We start from the raw sequence: 18,178 nt of genomic DNA on the forward strand, positions 1-18,178 counted from the left end.
AAATTTCGGGGAGGGGGGGGGGCCGGGGATGGGCAAATCTCCACGACGCCGACCTCCGAGCTATCTAGATCCTAGCTGCAGCTCGCGCTCCGGCACCCTCGGCCTCATGCCATGCCATGCCACCGACCATGCCTCTAAATGCATGCTCTCAAATGCTGCGGTACTTTCATCCTTTCATGACCATCACTCAGATTTAAATGCTGAACCTTTGAACATGACAGCGGAAAAAGTGAAAAGTCAAGTGAGTCGATTCTTTATCTTCTTTATTATATCTCTTATACATCTGTAAAGTGTAATTTGACGTGGATCTTAATTGCCGATTGCATGGACTCCGATGCCGAGTGGAGTCTAACGTTAATGCGTGCCCCACCTACCATGCCTAGATTGTGGATTTAGAAACGTGTTTTGCATGGGATCATAGGCGGCCGGTGCGGCAGAAGCGGGAAGAAGTAGCCAGGCGCCCAGGCAGGGCCGATTGCATGAAAGGGTCTTTCCAAGGCCTATTTTTTATGATGCACTGTCTGTATGCGGTATATTTCTGAAATGTAAACAAATAAAATTTGTTACATTGTTAGCCATGTTAGCTAGCATGTGAATCAAATACAATTTAAATGATTTATCACATTGTTCACAGGCACAGCATTTTTTTTATAAACAAAGATTTAACTAAGACTAGAGTAGAGGGGGTCTAAAAAAAAAATTAAAAAATGAAAATAAAAAAATATTTGCAGGTAATTTATTAAAAATTTGTTTCACCAGGCGCATCATAATAAATGGGCGACTCGAAAGACGGTAACGGTTCTTGCAAAGACCCTTTCGTGCAGTGGGCCCCAGGCCCAGGACTCCTGTTGTGTTAGGAGGCTCCTAGTAGGCCTACTGTACACTTGGGGCCTGTTTCTCAACACCTGGACAAGTTAGTCATATCTTTATCCACCAACCACGCAGTGAGTTCCAATCTTACTAAACCTGTTTCACAAAAGGCTTCCTAACTAGAATACCTTGATATCGATACTGTAAAAAAAGAGCAGAAGAGACGTAGCCCTAGTCCAGGGCTTGACACTAGCGCCAGTCCGTCGGTCCCCGACCAGTAAAAATCGCTATCGGGCCAGTAGATTTTCAGAAAAATAGAAGATTTACTGGTCGGACATGACCAATAAAAAATATTGTCAGGCCAGTAATTTTTCAAAAAATAGCAAGATTTATGGGTCCGACATGACCAGTAATAAAAACCATTGTTGGGCCAATAACATTTCCAGAAATGGTCAAATTCACTGCAAACCATTTTCCCCGTTAAATTTTGCCATTCAAACACAGAATACACACAGAATGAATCGCACGTAAGTGTTACTAGAGTACATACAGTGTACGTATGTAGCCAGCCACACAACCTACATGGTAAATTCTCTACTGGCTGCACAAACGAAGCTTAGCCAAACTGCAGAAGTTTCTCTGAACTGTCTTGATCTTTTCCCTTTGTTCGGTCTATCCTTTTACCTTTTCTTTCTTTCTTTTTTGACTGCTTGCTTCCTTTCTCTCCTTTCTTCATTCCTTCCTTCATTTCTTTATCTTTCTGTCTTTCTTTTTTTCTTCCTTTCATCTATTCTTTTACATTTTTTCTTTTCTTTTTATATTGCTTGCTTGCTTCCTTCTTTATTTATTTCTTTCCTTCTATCTATCATTTTACATTTTTCTTTATTTCTTCCTTAATTCCTTTCTTCCATTTTTTCTTTCTTTTTTCCTTCTTTCCTCTCTTTCTTTTTTCCATCTCTCCTTTTACCCTTTCTTTTTTATTGTGTCTTCTTTCTTTCCGTCACTACTTCTGTCTTTTGTACTTTCTTTCTTTATTGCTTGCTTCATTTCTTTCCATCATTCCTTTATATCTTATTTCTTATCTTTCTTTCTTATTTCAGTTCTTTCTTTATTCCTTCCTTTTTTCCTCCTTTCTTTTTTCCTTCCTTCACATCTATGCTTTCTTTACCATTTCTTTTTTCTTCCTTTCTATCTTTCTTTCTTTCTCTCTCTTTCTCTCTCTCTTCCTTCTTCTCTTTCTTTCTTCATTTCTGTCGTGCTTTCTGTTTTCCTTCATTCCTTCTTTTTATTGGGGGGGGTTACGAAAGGCTAGAAAAATAACTTGCACCTTTTTTTAATGTTTTCTTCTATTTTTGGGGACCAGTAGATTTTAGGTTCAGACCAGTAAAAAATTTAAAAACTGGGTATCTACTGGTCCGACATGAATAGGTTGGACCAGTAGAAAAAATGGGTTAGTGTGGAGCCCTGCTTAATCACAAAATAGCATAATTTTTAAAAAGCAAAAATATACTAAAACTGCAAATTTTATTGTGATAAATTCGGAAATACATCTAATCAAAATTATAGCAGAGGTAAAATATGTACTTAAACTATGGATACTGGAGCATCGAATTGATGAGAAAATGAAATGATGAATAATTCATTTCTTGACTAAAAAAAATCACGTGTGGATGTTGAGATGGGTTCAACGGGATAATAAATTTTGATAGTTTACGGAAGTAAAAACAATAGTTTTCATTGTAAAATTATGATAATTATACGCTTATTTATGGTTCCAGACATCATCAAAATATAGTATATTGTGATTTTTTAGAATCTTTAGATACCGAAACACATGATCTGATGAATTCTTTGCATAAATTAGAGATAGAATGTATTAAAATGTTGATAAGGGTCTATGAACAACGAATACATGTCCGGTTATGGATGACCTGACGTGGTAGAATCTTTATCGATTCAATTAAAATATTTTAAGATGAATGGCTTAGTTGGGTTTTACCAACATATTTAATAGTTCCTGTGCATTACAATTATTACTGAATGATCTATCACACATACTTTTCTGATTGATTACGTAAGATAATTGTCAAATTTCGAGGCACTTTTGCATGGCATAGTCTACACACTTGTGATGCCACTACGTCATTAAGAAAAAAGTTATAACAGGTTCGGAGTTGTCAAAAGTATTTAGTCAGGTTGTTGTCCTCGATCTTGGCAAAGAGGGCTTCGTGAAACGGTTAGCGGACAAGTAGCTCACTATCTCTGATTTAGTCAAGAAGTTAGACTTATGATGGTGTTGGCCCCTGCATGTTATTGTGTTCGGAGGTCACATGGTAAGGTCAAAGTTCATTTTGAGGTCAACATTAAAGTTTACATACAAGACTCTTATGATAAATGTTATTGCATCCCAGTAATTTTACAATGAAGTTGTTGTCTGTAATATGGTGGATGGCTGTTGATAATGACAAAAAAATTGAGGGCAGTATTGCAGAAATTTATTTAAAGATGTTAAAGAAAATTACAATGTTTCAACTTACCCTGTGTTCCAACTAACCCTGGTCACCCTTACAGTTGTTAACATTTTTTTTGTTTTTTATTCGAATATTCTGCCATCAAATCTGACAAACTTATTTATGATAATTTTTTTTTCATTAATAGATAACAACATCAGGAAATAGTTTTGAGACTCATGTGCAGGTACTTACATCAATGTGCAGAGTATGTGCTGGAAGGGTACATGCTACAGAGAAATAAAAAGAATGTGCAACTGGAAGATACAAGAAGAAATTCTTGCAGTGTTTGATGTAGGCACGTTTGATGATCAAGTTGAAATCCATCCCAAACATCTATCTCTATGCCGAAAATGTCTCAGAAAAGTTCAGCACCAGTCATATGAAAGAAGAAACTACGACTCGCAGCATATTACAGCAATTCAGTGGATTAAACATCGGAGACACAATTGCCGCATCTGTACCGGTAATCACAACTGAAGACTAATTCTTAAGAAAAGAAGGAAGTACACATGCGATCACTTTTTTTGTATAAAACTTTATGTGAACTTGAGGTTACTGTGTTTGCACTTTGTGGTAAAACCGGCCTCCAACAAACGTTCTCATATACATGCAACCTACGAGAAAGGCCAGTAGAACATCAAAAAGTAGCTCTTCAAAAAGCTGGAGTCGCGATTGAAGCAGCAATAAGACATAGTGTAGATATTCCAAGATCAGTGGAAAGGCCTCCAGTTTCGTCATTCGAAAGAAGCTCCAGGAAGATGGTCACACCATAATTCATACACCTGGAAGAGTAAGTAAACAAATTGTTAGCACCTTGAATTAAATGAGACAATTAGCTCATTGCCTGTACAAATATAATATACGACCTGATAATTTCTTTAGAAAATGATACAGTAGGTAACTAAAACATAAATTTTAAGAATGGTTTACAGACATAGATTTACAAAAAAAAAATATCCCCTTAAAGATACCGGTACTCAAAATAATTTGATATCTTACCTTTCAATACATTTTCTTGAAATATAAAACATTTATGACCTTCCATATTAAAAAAAAACACATTTGTGATAGCATTTGACATAATGCCCCCTTTTTTCTGTTTCTCTTTCGTGAAAATTTTGGGGAGCCATGCCCCCTATCTATATAAGCAAGTGACTGGGGGCTATTTATCTCTTCTAGGTGGGCATATGCATGAGAATCAAATTTTATTTTAAAAAAATGATTCTAGTAATAGTAAATGGTTATCAAAATGTGACATTAATACTGTGTATTTCACAGCCTATAAATGTGAAGAAAGCTTGTTCTTGTGAGTCATTCAAATAGATTCGAGATAACAGCTAAGACGTTGGCCATGATAAATGATTGATATGATCTTAAGTTACATGTAGAGGCAGCGTGCAAAGGCTGTAGCCTGTTATTGTTACGTGTACATGTAGGCATATATATATATATGTGTGTAAAGCTATACATGTACAACAGCTTTGGCAACTCTTTTTATTTTAAATATTGTGTAAAGAAATGGATGAAGAGAATAATGGTAGGCGTAGCTTAAATCAAGGTTCCCCAGAGCTATCTACCCTTTGGAAAAATTGGTGATGCCGAAAAATGTCTCTGCCGGGAATCGACCCCGGGCCCCCAGCTTTGAAACGCCGGTGCCTTAACCACTAGACCACAGAGATGGGTTAGTGGCTAGGCGACCCTGATCCAATTGGCGGCTTGTCATTGTTCAAAACCCAACCTCACTCGTCAAAGGAAATTAATATTGGTATGGTGTCGAAAATCTGTCTATCTGACGGTCAATTGGATCAGGGTCGCCTAGCCACTAACCCGTCTCTGTGGTCTAGTGATTAAGGCACCGGCGTTCAAAGCTGGGGGCCCGGGTTCAATTCCTGGCAGAGACATTTTTTCGGCATCACCAATTTTTCCAAAGGGTAGATAGCTCTGGGGAACCTTGATTTAAGCTATGCCTACCATTGTTCTCTTCATCCATTTCTTTATATATATATTGTTTGTTTGTTAAAGTAACAAGTTACACCATTCTTTTATTTCTTTAGCTGATTTTTCCAGCACATAAAATGAATAAATCAATTTTACTGGTCCATTCTTGTTTTCCTTTCACAGAAGACTGAACCTTGAAGAAGAAATCCCTTAAAGCAGCTCTTCCAATCTTAAGTGGGATGGGACATTGTTTTCCACAGGTCTATCCAAAACTGAATCCCAAATTTCCCAATATTCATCTACATACATTTCCTGGAACACAAAGAATATGCAATATCGAAAAATCAAGCTAAAATATATTCTACTGATGGGTTCTATCGAAATTTGCACCAGATGAATCTTAAGAGCTTTCACAAGAAAACTGCTATGAATATTAAATACTGACAAACTGGACAATTCACATTTTGGATTTTAAAAAGTTCCATTTACATGTATTTGACCAGGTTCGTGAGTTCACATTGTAACGCAAACACAAACTTGAAGACATAAATGGAAATAAACAAAACAAGATAATCACAATACCATACTTATGACTTCAAACTAAAAAAAAATGTTTTCTTAATTGTCATTTTACCCAATGGTCTAGTTTTCATTTCATCTATTAATCATTTGCACTTTGTCACATGAAATGTGATTTAAGAAATGCACATATAAAAGACTAAAGTGGTGTTAGACTTGGTGAATATCCGATGGAATGGGCTAACTGGCAATTCAAAATAGCCCAAATGAGGATTAGACACTTTAAGGTCATACCAAACAGAATAAAGGTAAAGTCATTTTACACCAGGTGGCAATTTACGGACTCTAAAGAAGTTGAAGCTTGCATTATGAATAACCAGCTTTTCAGTGAGATCTTGATGTTACCGAAAAGGATAGGAATTCATTCCATAATGGTCCTTGTGTTTCCTCATCCAGGGTGTCCTGACCATGAAGCTAACCCACTTCCAGTCCCGCTACGTCCTCCTCCTCCCGCTGGATCAGACCAAGAATGAACAATGTTTGAAGGTTGTTGGAAACCTCTCCGCCTCTCTGGTTCAGCTTGCAGTGGATGGGATCAACCTCTACGATCACATGCCTTAGAATAATCCAGGATTCTTCAGACAGGAACTTTGACACTGGTAAGACAACAAATCTCTCTTTTTAAGTTCATCCACGATGATTACCCCATTAAAATATGAGTGCGTACCAATATAAAAAAAAATCACTTTTTCAAAAAGTCCTGCAGTACATGTAGTTTTTTTTGTCTCGCCTGCGTAGCGGAGCGAGACATAGGTATACATCACTATTTCCGGCGACGTCGTCGTCAACAATTGTGTTGTACACCCAATAACTTTCTATAGCTTTGAGGTGGGATCACCAAATTCATACCAGAGGTCCATCTGAAGGCACAAGTCAAGTTCGAATATGAGTCGAATTTGAATAAGGTCAAAGGTCAATGAACTTTCCATGACTGGCACAATTGTGTTGTACGACCCAATAACTTTCTATAGCTTGAGGTGGGATCACCAAATTCATACCAGAGGTCCATCTCCTGAAGGCACAGGTCAAGTTTGAATATGAGACAAATTTGAATAAGGTCAAAGGTCAATGAACTTTCCATGACTGGCACTGTGCTATGTTGTACACCCAATAACTTTCTATATCTTCGAGGTGGGATCACTTAATTCATACCAAAGGTCCATCTCCTGAAGGCACAAGTCAAATTCGAATATGAGTCGAATTTGAATAAGGTCAAAGGTCAATGAACTTTCCGTGACTGGCACAATTGTGTTGTACACCCAATAACTTTTTATAGCTTCAAGGTGGAATCACCAAATTCATACCAAAGGTCCATCTCCTAAAGGCACAGGTCAAGTTTGAATATGAGTCGAATTTGAATAAGGTCAAAGGTCAATGAACTTTCCATAACTGGCACTATGCTATGTTGTACACATAATAACTTTTTATATCTTTGAAGTGGGATCGCCAAATTCATACCAGAGGTCCATCTCCTGAAGGCACAGTTCAAGTTTGAATATGAACAGAGGTCCATCTCTTGAAGGTGCAGGTCAAGTTCAAATGTGAGCCGAATTAAATAAGGTCAAAGGTCAATGAACTTTCCATGACTGGCACTGTGTTGTGCTGTACACACAATAACTGTCTATATCTTCGAGGTAGGAGTGCCAAATTCATACAAGAGGTCCATCTTTTGAAGGTGCAGGTCAAGTTCAAATGTGAGTTGAATTTGATTAAGGTCAAAGGTCAGTGAACTTTCCATGACTGGCACTGTGCTGTGTTGTACACACAATAACTTTCTATAGCTTCGAAACAGGTATTAAAGATATCTGACTGGTACTGTATGTTCGGATGCTTTTTGCATCTGTTTGTTCCACTAATGGCATGACCTTATCTGTTTGTTCCATTAATGACATGACCTATAGTTTTGACATGCAGTCTCTTCATGACTGCAATATGCAGGCGAGACAACACTTGACATTTGCCTTGTCTCATGCTTTTTTGCACTTTCATAGAAATGAAACATAGCAGCTTGTTTGACAACTTTGTTACCAAACTGTTAGTAATTATGCATTCATTTCAAAGTAAGGTTTTAAATGATCCTTAATTTGTCTTTTTGAGGTTTTTGCATTCGTAATTTATTAATTGATAGTCTTTGCATCCTTGGTTTCATAGTTGGACAAATTGATAAAGATCGTCGAGAACCCTCCATGGCCTACCAACATGAGGACCTGGACGAAACTTGTCGTTGATCCTGCCCAGACACCCCTCAGTCATTAGTCTCCTACCAACATGAGGACCTGGATGAAACCTGTCGTTGATCCTCCCCCATAGGCACCCCTCAGCCAGGAGTCTCCTACCAATATGAAGACCTGGATGAAACCTGTCGTTGATCCTCCCCCATAGGCACCCCCCAGCCAGGAGTCTCCTACCAACATGAGGACATTGATGAAACCGGTCGTTGATCCTCCCCAGACACCCCTCAGTCATTAGTCTCCTACCAACATGAGGACCTGGATGAAACCTGTCATTGATCCTCCCCCATAGGCACCCCTCAGCCAGGAGTCTCCTACCAATATGAAGACCTGGATGAAACCTGTCGTTGATCCTCCCCCATAGGCACCCCCCAGCCAGGAGTCTCCTACCAACATGAGGACATTGATGAAACCGGTCGTTGATCCTCCCCAGACACCCCTCAGCCAGGAGTCGCCTACCAACATGAGGACATTGATGAAACTGGTCATTGATCCTCCCCCATAGGCACCCCTCAGCCAGGAATCTCCTACCAATATGAAGACCTGGATGAAACCTGTCGTTGATCCTCACTCATAGGCACCCCACAGCCAGGAGTCTTCTACCAATATGAAGACCTGGATGAAACCTGTCGTTGATCCTCCCTCATAGGCACCCCTCAGCCAGGAGTCTCCTACCAATATGAAGACCTGGATGAAATCTGTTGTTGATCCTCCCCCAGAGGCACCCCTCAGACAGGAGTCAACTATGAGTGACATAGTACATGTAAGTGTATTCATTCACTTAATGTGATGGAGCTAGGAAGGGGGTTATTGGCAAAAATTGTTGTGATCAGAGTGGAAAAAATGTTAGAAGAAGAGAATGAGAACATTTTAAAGACCCTTACTATGGGCTAAAATTGAAATTGACAAATTATGGGAAATGTATAAGCTTTATAGTGCAACAGTGAAAGTTTTATGACTATTCACTGTGTGACAGCGGAATAATAAGAAAAACCTCAAATTGACAGGTTTTGACAATAGGCTTTTTCAACCTGAACTATGTGACATCAAAATGTGATTTCATAGGTTTTTATGTAGAAAAGATTTTGTTTTCAAGATTTTGAATTCAATTGTATTTTTTAGATTTGCAGAGGAAAATGGCACTGTCAATTTTTCAGTGCTTAAATGGCTATAAACCTAAAACTATTCAGTATAGTTTGGCTCTTCTCTGACCTAACTTGCTATGTCAGAATAAGTCGTTACACATGATCTGAATGCAGATAGAATTGATAAGCTATTGTTAGCGGGAAATAAATTATGGCAAAAACTACTCCAAAGCTGTAGATTTCATCAATTCAACCTTGTAGAAAAAGATGTTCATGATATCTCTAAATGTGATAGAAGTGAAGGAAATAAAATGCATAATCTGAAAAGCAGAAAGTTAATACAGTTTTTGTCTGCATAGCAGAGCGAGAATATAAGCGCCGCTTTTCCGACAGCGGCAGCGTCAACATCGAATTTTAACCAAGGTTAAGTTTCTGAAATGTCATCATAACTTAGAAAGTATATGGACCTAGTTCATTAAACTTGGACATAAGGGTAATCAAGTATTACTGAACATTCTGCCTGGGTTTCAGGTCACATGACCACTTTTCTGTGGAAAAAAAATGACTGTGGGTTAAATAAGTAAAGATGATTCACATTTGATCTCTTTTTGCATATGAAAGTATTTATTGAGTGAACACCATACAATCTACAACTATAGTATATTCCAGGCTCCAAAAAGTGTTAAAAACCAAAGTGATTAATTGTGTTGGGAGCTATTTACAAGATATCTGCATGTACCATTCATGTTGTAGTTTGAGCTAAAACAAGGGTCGATATAGCAGCGCTTTGTATTCTTAGGCAAAAAGCACTTTGTAAGTCCAGCTATTAATTATGTTGACAAGCAAAGTCATATTGAGACCATACTTCCTGAGGTCTATGTTTTTTCTCTGGAACTGCAGTGTGATGCATGTGCTGACATTTCATCAAGTCTAGATAGTACAACAACCAAAAATGAGTTCTTCCGTAAGCATCTTCGCTTGCATTGGACTTAAAGTTCTTGTAATCATCAAGAAATGGCTGGTTCCTCTCGTCATGAAGTAGATCATTTTAAGTCTCTGTATAGTTTACACTCATCAAGGAATCAGAATTACGACCATTCAAATGGCCAATGAATTCTTTCAGAAGCAGTCTCTCCAGGGCTTCCTGGAACAAATTGTGAATCGCCCAGCAGTGGTTATAGAAACACATAGAAAGTTATTCAAGCAACCAGAGGAGTATATACTTGGTGTGATTGATTTGATTTTTTTAACCAAGAGAACAGCATACAGTTATGCTCAAAAGTTAGTGAACCCCACCTCACAATGCACTCCCTCATGCTGAGTGTTGAATCTTGACAACAACACTGCAATGGTCGGCAAACCCAAAAGAGCTTGTAGGCATTCATTGCAGCTGTAGTGACAAGGACATTCACATATGACATGTTGACCTCAGTACACTTGGTGAAGGAACAGACACCTTGTAAATTGTTCCATAATCGGTTATTGGCGTTGTCATTGGTGGGAGATATGTTTTACATGTTCTTTTTAGCAGGGTGTCTGAAACCCTATTTCACATTTGCATCAACCAGCCAGAGAAAAGTGGCAGTGTTTGGTGTCTGGATGCTACAAGCCTCAAGATAACCCACACTTACAACATCTTGTTGACTTTCCCAACCTCATTTTTATTGATTCCTTGACCAGTCATGTTCTGAAACAGTGAAGGTTCTTTCTTGGAGTTGAATCTTGGTTTATCTGCTTGACAGGGTTGAACACTGGGCAGAAATCTTTTGATTTGGGACTGTTGTCCTGGAACCCATAACAAAAAAGGCTTAATTGCAATAATAAATATTGATTTTCATGACTAATTGTACTTTCTAGTCAGTATTATGTAGTATTGTCAATATGTAGTTAACTTTGTAGTCGGTATACAATCAATCGTAGAAAAATATTTTACGATGATTGTTAAGCTTTGTGTTACATCCCCTGATTGATTGAACAATGTGCACAGGATCCTGCTCTTTACAGGCAACAATGTTTGTTACAGTGTATATAAACTTGAGTACAGCTTTCTTAGAAATTGTATCCCAGTGCATGTTTACATGTAGATTATCTGACCAAAACATGTCGAGTACTGGGTCATTGATATTGACTGGTTTGATGGGCAGAGAGGCCCCTTAGTGTGTTATTGGACAGCCTTTGCTTCTGTGGTTTCAATACTTACATTATAGTCCAAAGAATCCCCTAGATGTGAAAGTATAGGAATTGGTGTCTTTTCCAGTCAGGTTATGCATTTCCACTAAAACAAGAAAGTGTTTCAGTGTGATTACTCTGCCTTTTGCCATTCTATGGATGTGATCTTTTGAGTGAGAACGCACAAGTGGATTGACCCATTGATTGGGATGTCCAGGTGTGCACTGAAGGTTTTCCAGCAATATCCTTTAATACTTGACTTGGCATACCCTGCTCTTGTCTATCTAGTTCATCTCCAGACGGTTGCCAAGACAGCTCAGGTAATTGATTTGCATGTCTTCTCTCAAGATATTTCGCTGCAAGAATGATGATGATACGATCAATAACTACAAATTTTATAACATCATCCCCAAACCACCTTTGTACTCCCTGCTTAAGTTTATTTTTATACCTTGTGTCACCCTCATGACCATCGTGGTATATTTCATGTACTTTTGCCTTGGATACTGCATGGTAAAGTTCAATTACTATTTCTTCCATAAATAGCTTCAAAATCACCATTGGTTTCTTCTCCACCTGTACGTAAGATTTCATTATTACCCTCTCTTGGATACACTTTATAGCATGTGCCATGAATGTGAAATTCCTTGGCAATTAAATCATCATTCTTTGCATGAAACAACATTTCTTTATAATTCATTCTTTCAGCTTTACATGTCCTGAGCAAGTGAAATAAAGTCATTTTCTATTTTATTCTCTTTTTGACACATTTACAAAAGAAGCAGTGCTTTATTGCAGACTTTTTACTCTATCAATGAGGCCTTTGCTCATCTCCATTTCCTTCATTATCTTCTCTTTTCTCTGTCTTGGAAATAAAAGGGTAAACTTCTTGTAGCATGGAGTCATATGAACGCAAGAAATGCCAGGCTGGATTTCATTCGGAATAGTAGAATATCATTCTTCTTGCCACTTCTCGCCTTTTCATTTTTCTCTTTATGGCTTCAGTTATTCTGGCAATTTTTTTTCAGTCAGGGATACTATGGTACTGTACTTCATGTCTGAATGGTAGTGGATAGAACAGTGCACGCATCAATGACGGGCTTCCCTTCTAATGGTATACCTGTGTGAAAAATGAACACTATGTAGTGAAGACTTTGTTCTAAAAGGTTTTTGATACCTTTAGATATTAAATCTGTTATCAAATTTAGAGCTAAATTTCATTGTCAAAAGCAGCACACTCTTTTTTTTAATATGTAATTGTAAATTTCTAAATTTCATAAGTATTGACTTATCATGTTTTGTCTCGCCTGCACAGCAGGCTTGTATTGCAGGTTCATTTCATGCCCGTTATCTCTATGGACTTGACGCACTTCAGCTCCCTAAGTAGATAATCCATGCCCGATCCCTGGCAACAGCTTGTGCCGCATGCTTCCAAATTTGGGTCGCACCATTAGATACCAAGGGGGAGGCTAGAAGTTTGGGTTGATGCATTTTTTTCCTTTGTTTTTGAGCAAAGTCTTTTTTCCTTACTCTATTGAGACAATTTTTTTTGCACCTTTCACATGATTTGTCATTCTTTTTTTTTTTTTGGGGGGGGACTTTCATTTACATTTACTTCCATTTATTGAGACCTTAACCTCCTTATAATGAGGACATTTCTTCCTTATAGTGAGAACGTTTCTTCCTTATATTGAGATAATTTACTTCCTTATATTAAGAATATTTCTTCCTTGTATTGAGAACGTTTACTTCCTTATAATGAAGACGTTTTTTCCTCATATTGAGAACGTTTACTTCCTTATAAAGAGAACATTTACTTCCTTAAAATGAGGACATTTATACCTTATATTGAGAATGTTTACTTCCTTATATTGAGATCATTTACTTCCTTATAATGAGGACATTTTTTAATATTAAGGAAGTTTTTATGTGACTTTTACCTTCGTATATTGAGAACGTGTCTTTCTTATATTGAGGATCCTTATATTGAGAACATTTTTTTCCTTATATTGAGTATTTTTTCTCTTGAATTAAGAATGTTTTTATATTGAGAACTTTTACTTCCTTATATTGTCTCTTGTGACACCTAACTCCACAACCGTAAGTCGCTTTTCAACCAAACTTGGATGGTAGATTGACGTGGGGAGACCTGCATGTTATGCAGCAGTCGGAGGTCACATGGTTTTGTCAAAGGTCATTTTCATGTCAATGTTTAAGTCTACATGCAAGACTCTCTTATGACACCTAACTCCGCAAGCGTATGTCGCTTTTCAACCACAAATATATTTGACCCATGTATAACCCACTCCTATGAGTAAAGTAGTTATTGTGGTATGAATGTATCCGGTATAGAGTATGTTATCATTCAAGTGGACTACTCTGCTACGATACATGTATATGACTACTCTGCTGAAAATATTGCATTATATTGAAAGCTTGATGATTGAGAACCTGAGTACTTGAGGTGATGCTACACGAGGTTGCTGGTTCATATTGACTTAATAGCTGAACTTTGATGCTGGAATAGATTGGTTAGACAAATATCATCGACCCAAAGTAATTAATTGTAACTACCAATGTATCCACCATTTCTATCTATCTTTGACTGTGCCTTAGATGCTGAGAGTGAGTATCTGGTCCAGGAAGCCCTTGAGAGATTGATGGGTGGAAGGGCACTATCGCCCATCGCTTGTCAACCATCGAAAACGCAGACATGAAAGCCATCCTGGATTCTGAAGCCATCCTGGATTATGATCGGATCGCAGAGATGGGTTCCTACGAAATCAAGGTAGGAATGGATAAGTGTTTTTTTCTGTTTCAGTCATGAAAAAAGGGAAAACAAAATTAAGCTCTGTGATTGTTATTAATTACTTGTAACTACCAATTTATCCACCATTTCCTATTTATCTTTGTGAAGTGCCTTAGATGCTGAGAGTGAATACTTGGTCCAGGAAGCCCTTGAGGGAGGGGTTGATGGTAGGAAGGAGAGTTATCACCATCGCCCATTGCTTGTCAACCATCAAGAACGCAAACATGAAAGTCATCCTGGATTCTGGTGGGCTCGCAGTGACGGGTACCTACGAAGTCAAGGTACGAATGGATAAGTGGTTATTCTGTTTCAGTCATGAAAAAGGAAAAATGGAATTCAACTCTGTGGTTCTGTTTTCAGAAACGCGAAAAGTAAATCACAACTTGCTTTCCGCTATGTGAGTTTGTTTTGCACATTCGCACAGCAAACAATCAAAATTGACGTCGTCTCCCTGCTTTGCTTTTCGCTCATCAATATGGAAGAGCGCCATCTGCGTCAACAAAATGTTGAAAGCGCCGTATTTCATTATTATCTTAATAGAATTCAAAGTAAACCACCGTTATAGCATATATACACTGGCAGGCCATGGTTGTTGATTGTATACATGGTTGGGGCTGTTCTTATTTTCTCTTGTGAGGAATTTTGAAATGACTGGTTCAAATGTAATAAACTTGTGAGGCAGAATGTACGTAGGATTGGTGTTACATGTTCAAATTTCTTTTTGCGAACTTAGAGCCTGGCAGCTGAATTTGGTATGCACTGGACTTCAGAAAGCTGAATATCTGGTACTACTAGAAGCAGTCCATTATTGCAGTCGAAGTGACTGAATATAAATGCATGAATGAGCCTTTCTGTGGTTGACTTATCCAGAAAATGCCTTATCTTTCCAATCCCATATAGTCTAATGGCTGCTGATTTACATAAACTATTAACATGAGCTTTCATTCCAAGTTCATCCTGAATAATTACTCCAAGATCACATGCTTTTGAAACTGACATAATGGGAATATCAGAAACAGTAATTGACAACGATGATGACATTTTGCAACCCGGTCTGATATACGCAACAAAATCGATAACTCTGATGATCACTAACACAGAAAAGCATATGTGGGACAGTGTATTGATATTGCTTCTAAATATGCCGACATTTGATGGAATTCCGTGCTTGTTTTGCTCATTTCGCAGCAATTACGCATTAATATTTTTAAAGGTAGACTTGATAAGAACAGTGCACAGGATATCTTTCCTCCCAAATAGTGGAACGCCTTGATTACCCTCATGTCCAGGTTGCATGAAATAGATCGATTTACTTTTAAAGTTACATCATTTCATAACTAAACCTTGTTTTAGATATCAATGTTGATCAGCTAACATAGGTTGAACATTTTGCTTCCACTTTGCAATTAACTTTGCAACTACCCATAAATTAATACTTACTGGTTGAGTTGCCCCAGTCTCACTATTCTGTCCTTTTATGCCATGTAAGGCTTTGTCAGAAATGGTAAGGAGAACCTCCTCTAACAACGGTTTGAACTCGTAGGAGCCTCCGCTTCTATGAAAAAAGGTATACATTCATTAATTTCTTTCCTAATACACCCCCTCCCTACCCAACAAAATAAAAGAAATATAACAAGTTAACAGTTCCTCTGCAATAATGTTGTTAATTATACAGAATTATACAGTGCGTCCCAGAAAAAACGAAACCGAGATGTACCAATGTAAAACTTAGTATCTCCTCTTTCATCTGGTATTACTTAGATAATTCTTTATTCACGCATGAGTGAGCAAAAACAATTTGAAGAAAGGATGCCAAAAACTCATTTGGCGGGGGTATCTGAATTTCAAAAAGAAATTCACATGACTAAAAAGTTCTATATCTGCTCTTTCCTTTGATACCTTAATCACAGAAAATGGTCAAGAAGTAAAAAAATTATGATCCTTCTAAACAATGCTTGTATTTCCATCAATCCAATATTCCCATAAAAAAAAATTCATGATGCCTCCTATAACTCTGACCAGAACATGGTGTGGTACTAACCGTTTTTGCGTAACATGCCAAAGATGCACACTCAAATGGTCAGGGTGATAATGTGCGTCAAAAGCTGTAAGAACAGATAAACCTGGCTCGTCAGGACAAGTCGTTGCAATTGGCGCAGGCCTTGACGGCATTGCTTTTGGGATAGAGGTCGCCATGCCCGCACTAGCAGGAATGGTCATTGCAATTTGCACAGGATTTGATTGCTTGATTGTGGTTCCATGTCCATGAACCTCAGAGGAAACCGTAATTGGCGCTGATTGTGATTGCGCAATTGGGATCTGACTTCTCTCAGAACTATGTACCACAGAGGGAACAGCAATTGGCGCTGATTGTGATTGCTCAGTTGGAAACTGACTTCCCTCAGAACTATGTACCACAGAGGGAACAGCAATTGGCGCTGATTGTGTCGCTGGTGGGTGCAGACATTTCCTGAGGAGCTGGTACCTGCTCTTTTTTTACGGAACTGAAAGAACTGAAATTTTGTTCTTGAACCAAATCTGTCTGGCTCAAGGCAATTGGCCTACCGAAAATAGCAAAGGATGCCAATTTTATGAGAACTGCAGGTGAATTTAGTGGTGACAAGTCGAAACGAGGAGGTATATACCAGCCATGTTCTTTCGAAGGCTGTATCATGTCATCGATCAGCTCTATTTGAAATTGAGTCCTAACCGAACAGTTCCACCGTTTGAATAAGTAATCAAACAAACCCATTAACCCTTTTACTCTGAGCTTGCATGAAGGTGTAAACAGAGCGTTGATGCGCAAGCCACGCATCCCTTGCCAAAACTCATAAGATTCTACTTTGAAACATACGGGTAAATGAAATCTAAAAGAATGATTAGCTAACTTGTTCCTTCTGAGGACAACCTTACTCCCCCTGAAGAGGCACATAATTCCCCGCTTTACTCCACCCACTTTCCTCGAAGGAGATAGGGAAGTAGTTTTGTATAAAAGCTTTTAACACAATTACCTGAGGGATCTGCTTACAAACATTAATTAGTTATCTTTGGATAATCGATTTGCTGAACTAAAGTTTGTCCCCATACTGTACTAACCTAGCATGTCCTATACCAATGGAACTCAAGAGCGCTGCTACTTGATAGCTTTCGGTCCTCATATTCTTTACATATCAATGGAATCAAAAAATTTCATTGGAGATTCATACTTATTCAAACAGGATTGGTTGGCATTAAAGTAAACACACATGATAAGCCTATAAAATGAGAGCAATCCCATATCTGAATCAATATTGATTGATGTTTGATACAAATGACTAGGAATTTTCTCATTTTTTCCTCCTGAAATAAATTCTGCATACTGGTAAAAAGTTTTGAAGAAGACATTCTTACTATGGGAAGCAAAAAAAAAACACAACCACTGCCAATATATAGGCCTAATACCTGTAAACATTTACAAACATCGTTCCTTTTTGTTATTAGAGGAGCAAGATCAGAGTCCGTCATACAGGCAGATTGCAACTCATTCAAATTCAGAAATTTGTCATCACCAACTCTGGCACTGTATTGAATACATATTTTTATCTTCAAACTATAATGGTAGTCATATAATACCAATATCTCTGTCTATAGAATATATTAATATTGATGGACATGAGGTTTCATTGACATGTAGCCATATTTGAGTGTCACTCTCTTTGTGATTGTGTGTAAGATCATGTCTATCTACTCCTTCTGGTGTTACAATAGCTCCTGACCATTCACTGGACAAGTCGGTACCAACATGAAAACCCCCTGATGTTATAAGTACATGTGAATCCTCAAGTTCTTGTCGAATGATTGCAATGAATTTACGAGATAAGTATCTGATTAATTTATTTTTATTTTTTGGTACCCTAAGGAAATTCATCCAGTGCAGGAACATTATCCTCTATATTTTCATAAACATCCTCGCCATCATCCCTACATGTACGTTTGCGCTCTATACCTTTGGGTGAAATCCTGTGTCTTTACTCTGATCAAATAATATCCTTACTTCTTTGAAAC

At 37.9% G+C, this 18,178-nt stretch overlaps 1 long non-coding RNA gene across 1 annotated transcript; it reads left to right on the forward strand.

Moving 5' to 3' along the window:
• The first annotated feature begins 107 nt into the window (after positions 1 to 107).
• On the forward strand, positions 108 to 15,937 carry LOC121411557. The gene is made up of 5 exons (XR_005969486.1): positions 108 to 241; positions 3,469 to 4,113; positions 6,237 to 6,439; positions 7,992 to 8,834; positions 14,243 to 15,937. It is a non-coding gene; the product is annotated as an uncharacterized LOC121411557 (long non-coding RNA).
• The last annotated feature ends 2,241 nt before the right edge of the window (positions 15,938 to 18,178 follow it).

Source organism: Lytechinus variegatus, chromosome 3, assembly GCF_018143015.1.
Source record: "Lytechinus variegatus isolate NC3 chromosome 3, Lvar_3.0, whole genome shotgun sequence".
Classification (NCBI taxonomy): domain Eukaryota; kingdom Metazoa; phylum Echinodermata; class Echinoidea; order Temnopleuroida; family Toxopneustidae; genus Lytechinus; species Lytechinus variegatus.